Source organism: Cibotium barometz, chromosome 41 (genome assembly GCF_041138505.1).
Source record: "Cibotium barometz isolate CiBa-2024 chromosome 41, ASM4113850v1, whole genome shotgun sequence".
NCBI lineage: Eukaryota > Viridiplantae > Streptophyta > Polypodiopsida > Cyatheales > Cibotiaceae > Cibotium > Cibotium barometz.
In genome coordinates this window covers 18,724,638-18,731,021 of record NC_141086.1, presented here as the reverse complement: position 1 = coordinate 18,731,021, position 6,384 = coordinate 18,724,638, and the positions used below count along the sequence as shown (strand labels likewise).

The 6,384-nt window shown below is 37.4% G+C and overlaps 1 pseudogene; it reads right to left on the bottom strand.

Moving 5' to 3' along the window:
- Positions 1-5,225: 5,225 nt before the first annotated feature.
- LOC147614739 (uncharacterized) lies at positions 5,226-5,988 on the bottom strand (annotated as a pseudogene).
- Between the last annotated feature and the right edge of the window lie 396 nt (positions 5,989-6,384).

The window sequence follows — 6,384 nt, the reverse complement described above, 5'->3', positions numbered from 1 at the left end:
AAATGGGAAAACATAATGAATTGTTTATAGAGACTAGCATATTGATTGTTTGAAAGTTCTCATAACCTGTAAAGTAAGCTCCAAATAAAATTTTACAAGGTTGTAAATAAAAAGATATTTTATTGTGGTGTTTATAAGCATGATATGTTAATAAATATGTGTCACTTTTTTTGTGTGAGAAATACACATGCACAACATGATAATATAGAAGTTAAACACCTCAAATATGTACATATTGAATCATTTTATATTCTTTTGTTGGGGTAATTGACAACAACTAAAGCCTAGGATCCACTAGATGACTATACTAAAACGCAAATGAAGTATCATTGAATCACTAGCTATAAAGGATTTCATTTGAGTACTCTAAATCCACTATAGTTCATGAGTACTCTAAATTTACTATAGTGATTTATGGTGATTAGATTAAGAATTTTTATTACTTCTTGATACTTCAAGATACTCGCTATCTGACTTAGTAACACTTCCTATACTTTTTGCAAGATACTTCAAGATACTCGCTATTTGACTTAGTAACACATGCTATACTTTTTGCATGATGAAAAAAATATAAATTCTAAGTTTAATTTTAAGTGAATATTTGTTAAAGAATAGTTTTGATGAACTTATGCATGCCCACTTATCGAGAATTGCCACTACAAAAGCATCACACTTTTATGAAGGGTATCAAGTTGTTTTGCAAAGTTTGAGGAGGTATGAGAAGCTTATCATGTGTAAATCTATCCATAACTTACAAAGCTTACAACATTCATCCTACACAAATATGTTAATAAATCCTAATGTTTCTACTTCTTAAATACTATTTGCATTGTGCAAGAGGACAACTCTACGAGATTTGCATTGTGTAAGAGGACAATTCTATGAGATTTATTTAATACATTTGCAAGAAAAAGTAAGTGATGCACACCTAGATTTTGTGTGCAGGTTATGCAAAGCCTTGTATGGCTTGAAGTAGGCACCCAGAGCATGGTCAAACAGGATCAAGGAGTATCTTGTTACCATTGGATTTCAGATATCCAATGCAAATTTTTTACTTTTATGCAAAAGACAGATAGATGGATCATGCTATTAGTCATATATGTGGATGACTTGATTATCACTGGTGATAATGATGCTGACATACATGATGTCAGGAGGCTTTTATAGTAGAAATTTGAGATGAAGGATTTGGGTGAGTTGTAGTATTTCTTCTTGGGCATAGATGTGGTGAGACCACCTCATGGCATTTTATTATTGTAGAGGTCGTATGGCTTGGACATGTTGTCCAAGAATGGTATGACAAGGAAGAACAAGAAGAGGCTAAGGCAAGGGCAACCAAATCCAAATCTAAAGAAAAATAAAATGGGCTAACACTCCAAATAAACATGGCTACTCAAACCTTGATAGAAGAAGAGGACCTTGAGATAGAGCGTGCTCGACTCAAAGTTGGACTCTGTATGGAAGGGAAAACAACTAATCTTCTTGCAATGATTGACTCAGGAGCAAGTCACAACTTACTCTCGTACGAAACATGGGTGAAGCTGAAGAAGCGAGAGTTGGAGTCAACATCAGCCAAAGTTAAAAGTGTGCATGCAAGAATAACAGGGGTCTTGGGAAGTTTAAAGGTTAATGTTTCCACTAGAAATAACCCTTGGCCGTGTAAGGTTTTTGTCATGCTTGTAGGTTCCTTGAAGAGGAAATGTTGCTTGGATGAAGTTGAATCTTAACTATAGGTTACAAAGTAAATTGGGAGCAAAGGAATGTACACTTGTCTTTCGGGGGCTGTAGATATACATTACCACTATGGATTGCCTTCGAATCTAGTAACAATCTAAAATCTAAGCAACTATAGCCACTTAAGATGTTACTATGTCTTCTTGCACTAGAAGCACCATAAGTACCCCAGAGCAAAGAGGCCAGAGTATCAAACAAAAACAAGAATCGTGCCTCAGCAAAGCTCTAAGAACCAGTAGCCTCATGCTCATCAATATTGGGTTCCCAAATAATTGTTAAAGGCACATGGATACTATGAAGGGAATAGAAAGATATGGGTACCCAAAAAACAAAACTCTGAAGTAAACCCATCCATACAAAAACCTCCTCATCAACCCCAATCACCCAAACTAAAAAAGGATGTAGGAAGAGTATTCTAGAATGTAATTGTGCTTTAAAAAACTTTAATAATGACATGGTTACTTTTTAAAGGAGCACTAAATAAAGAAAGACCAAGACAAAAACTTTTAATGGAAGAGAACATCTTAAGAAACCAAATAACAAGAACAAAATTGTGGATTTTAGAATCAATTCTCGAACTTAATAAAACAAAGAAATTTCATACTGCTTTGCTAAAAAGAATGATGTAACGATCTAAGGAGCTAAATTGACTTGTAGTTGGATGGAATCTTTGCACCTCTTCCCAGTCTTTACAATTGAGGCTCTCAATCATTATTCTTTGCATGTGGAGGAATTTAAACCTTTGACAAAAAGTAGTATGGTGGATTTAGTGACTTTTTGGTCGAAGCCCGTACTGTAACCATGATCTTCTTCTTGCCTTTCTGTAATGTTATCTAGTTAGTAGCCTTTCTGTAATGTTATCTAGTTAGTAGCCCAATTATTCTTTATCTTCCTTGTCATAGCATCGGATATGCTCCAGCAATTTCCTCCATCTATACATCTCGCGATCTAGATCTGTACTCCACAGATCATCCCCTAAGTGCTTGACACGCCTTTGATCCACCATCTTAACCAAGAAAGGATTAGGCTCTAACTCCATGAGCCCCAATTCCTTGTGCACAATGTGTCTGAGATAATATCTACTCCAGACCCTCCGAACTGAGAAAGGAGCAAGTTCTAACTCCATGAGCCCCAATTCCTTGCGCATAATGTGTCTGAGATAATATTTACTCCAAACCCTCCATCCAGTAAAATGACGGGAGTGAGTGTGACTATTACTTCAGGAATTATTGTGTCTTAATTTGGTTTAGCCACGTTACTATGCTAGCTTTTGGTTATGTGTATTCACTATATCCGTTTATACCACTGGATCCACCAGTATACTTAAGAGCTCCTTCTAATAATTTGATACCAAGCTCAACAAACTCATCGAGTGTTATATTGATTTTCATCTATTTTAAATCTTCCCATAAATCACACTATAAATCTTCCCATAAATCACACTATAATGTTTTCTACCCTTTGTCTAGCATTGATTTAATAGCACCGCTAACTTTGCTTTGCCTTCACGAAGTCTTGATTTGGCATGCTTTGTTCCCTAGTACCGCGGAAGTTTCTTGTACTTTCAGTGTTGCTTTCAAAGTTTCCTCCGTAGCAATCACTACCATCAGAGCATCAACTAGATAGGGTGGGACTGGCTCCCTTTTTTGGGCCTCCCCTACCATCCGTGTCACCTACTATCGTATCTCTTGTTGGTCGTGCCATCATGTAGGTAATTTTTCTTTCAGGTGGGAAATTCCCCCAAACTTTGTAAAATTGTTGTTGCTTGTGGGACCATATCACCACCAAGATAGCTAGGTTTTCTTCCTTTTCATTGTTGAAATCTTGAGTAATGAGTACTACCATGTTTGCCACCGGCTAGGTGCTATTATATGGTGTTGTGCTAGCTATATCTCTTGTTGGTTTTTGATCCATATAGGGAATTCTACCTTGCAGTGTCCCTATCGTCAGCAGTAAAAACACTGATATCTCTACAGTGATAGATTCCCCTGCCTTGACCAAATGGTTGGCGAGGAGCTGGGGCTACTATGGCTCGCTGCCACCACCGATTGCATTGGTACAATCGACTAAGGTATAATGGTTTGGATAGGCACCACATTCTATGGTTGGTTATTCATACAATTTGGAGGTTGCCTTCCAGAGCGGCGATTATAATAGCATTGCTCAGTTGAATGGTTAGTCAAGTTACAAATGGCACAAAAGCACGTTACCGTGCAATCTTCCTTCCAATGTCCAGGCTTAGAACATTTTCCACACCAAACCTTGAGTCAACTTCTAGATCTAGATGACCCCACACTTCCCTAGGCCACTTTGGCCAAAGTTGCTATAAGATGTTCTTCGACTGTCATGCTAGCTTTTCGGCCTCTTCGGTGCTTGTGCTTCTCATCTTTGTTTAGGAAATCATATGATTTGTCATCAGAAGTGGAATTCACCCCACTATCATAACAATGCAGATTTTGACTCTTGTGATTTCTTCTTACTTTTACATTTCTTCTTTTGTATGTAAGTCTGCCACCGCCGCTAGTGCCCGTTTAGAATGTATTGGCGCCTCCACCAGCTCATCAAAGCCGATATTGGCTAAATTTATTGGAGCCAGTGCTTGACATAACTTTGGCTGTAAGCCATGTAGTACAAACCATTCGTCATTGGTAACCTCATTAGATGTGCGGTTGGCTGCATCCTCCCATCTGTGGAGAATGCAAAATTTTGCTACATAATCCTCCATCGGTAACCTTTTCTCTCGAAGTTACTGAAGCTTACAGCACCTCCAAAGACATCTTGGTAGTGCAATACCATTGAAGAAATGCATCACATAATGCTACATAATTGAACAGCAAGTCATGAAAAATGTTCACAAAATCGTGCAAACGACTACTCAAGTCCATTTTGCTAAAAAACATAAAAAAGGGACTACTTTTTAGAGATTGTTTAAAATAAATCACTTTTTATGTGGGTGGGCTTTAAAAAATTAATAAATATTGCTATCTTTTCAGACATTTTAGAATGCATTTGATCACTTAAATCAAGATAACTCTCAAAAAAAGACTTGATTTGGACCAAACCAAAACTATCACATTCCATGAAAATTTGAGTACAAAAAACATTACAATAATTGTAGAAAACAAATACTTCTCCTTGAAACTAAGAGAGATCTTTGACCTTTTGCTTTAATATTGTACAGTTATCTTGCACAAGTGACTAGATTTTTTTAAAATCAAACCCATACACAAGGATTTCTACATCCACTAGATTGAGCGTGTCCACACGGTGACAACTTCTTGCTCTCTTCCCCTTTCTGCTTTATTTCAGCAACTCAGGATCGTACTTGCCTTTCAATGGATCTTCTCCAATTTTTTGATACCAATGTACTTCCATAGCATTTAATACCTCATGCTCTTTGAAAACCTTTGTGAATTTTGCAAGCTAAAATGGATTATCATTTTCATCATTGGTAGCAGGGACTGCGATCATTGTGCCCTCACTTAGCTCATTTACATTTCCTTCCCACATTTCTTTCTCTTGTTGTCAACGCTTTTTGCTCTTCCTGGTACCAAATACATTTCCCTTATTTCTCCATGAACAAGAGATAATAACTTTGTTGAAATTGGCGCATCACTAACACCAACAACTACATCATTGTCACTCCTTTCACTAAGGCCACTCTCGTGCCACACAAATGCATGTTGTAGCTAAAATGTGTCATCCCTAAACTCTTCAACCAACTTCTCTTGCTTTGTAAAAAAACTCTCCCACCATGCCACTAAGCTCGCTGGAAAATACACATGTGTAGCATGTATTGTCTCCTTGATCTCGTTCAAGCATTGCAGAAAATTAATAGAGCGATTTTCTTTCTCAGCTTTTTGTGTCTTGCTTGTGTAGAGAGAAGCATGTACTTCGCTCGTTTAATTTCACGATAAGGAGCAAATAGTAAGAACTTCAAACCCTCTGCCAGCAACCAATCTTCAGAGTTTGAGTAATTTTTGGACCACATGAGAGTATGTTCCTCCCTTTGCTTAATTCTAAATTGATGCTGAAAACTATGATCATTGGGCTTTGCAAATGATGGCATGTTAGTGGCCACGTGGTTGCAAAGCATGTTAGTGGCCACATGGTTGCAAAGCATCTAAAATCATATGTTTCTTCCATGATTTTGATGGAGGGCTTGGGAACATATGCATCCTCTAACAACGTGCAGATCTGTGGAATGTCAAATGCACTTTTCTTTGCCAATTTGATTGAGAACCTAATAAACATCTGGTCAATTTGGTCATGTGTGTGTCGCACCAGCAAAAACCCAAGCTTGACTTTCTTGAATATCTTCTTTTGTACCAGCATATTCAAGTACGCAAGGAGAACTCGGTTTTTGTTTTCTCTGCTAGTGTTATCCAGTTGTAAGCAGAGAAAAGGTGGTAGTTTGCCTTGCCATTCTTCGATGATGTTTTGAATGATGGTGATTGTCAAATTAGGATCATTATGAATGTTAGGAAAATTAACAAAGATCCTTGATGACATGACACCATTGAAAACTAAGGCTCCTACAACATGGAGTTGGATAAAATTTTCCTCCTTGAGATTCTTAGGAGGACACATAAAATGAGGTAACATGGTTTTCTTTTGATCCATGCCATCAATGACAAGGCCTAAATATTT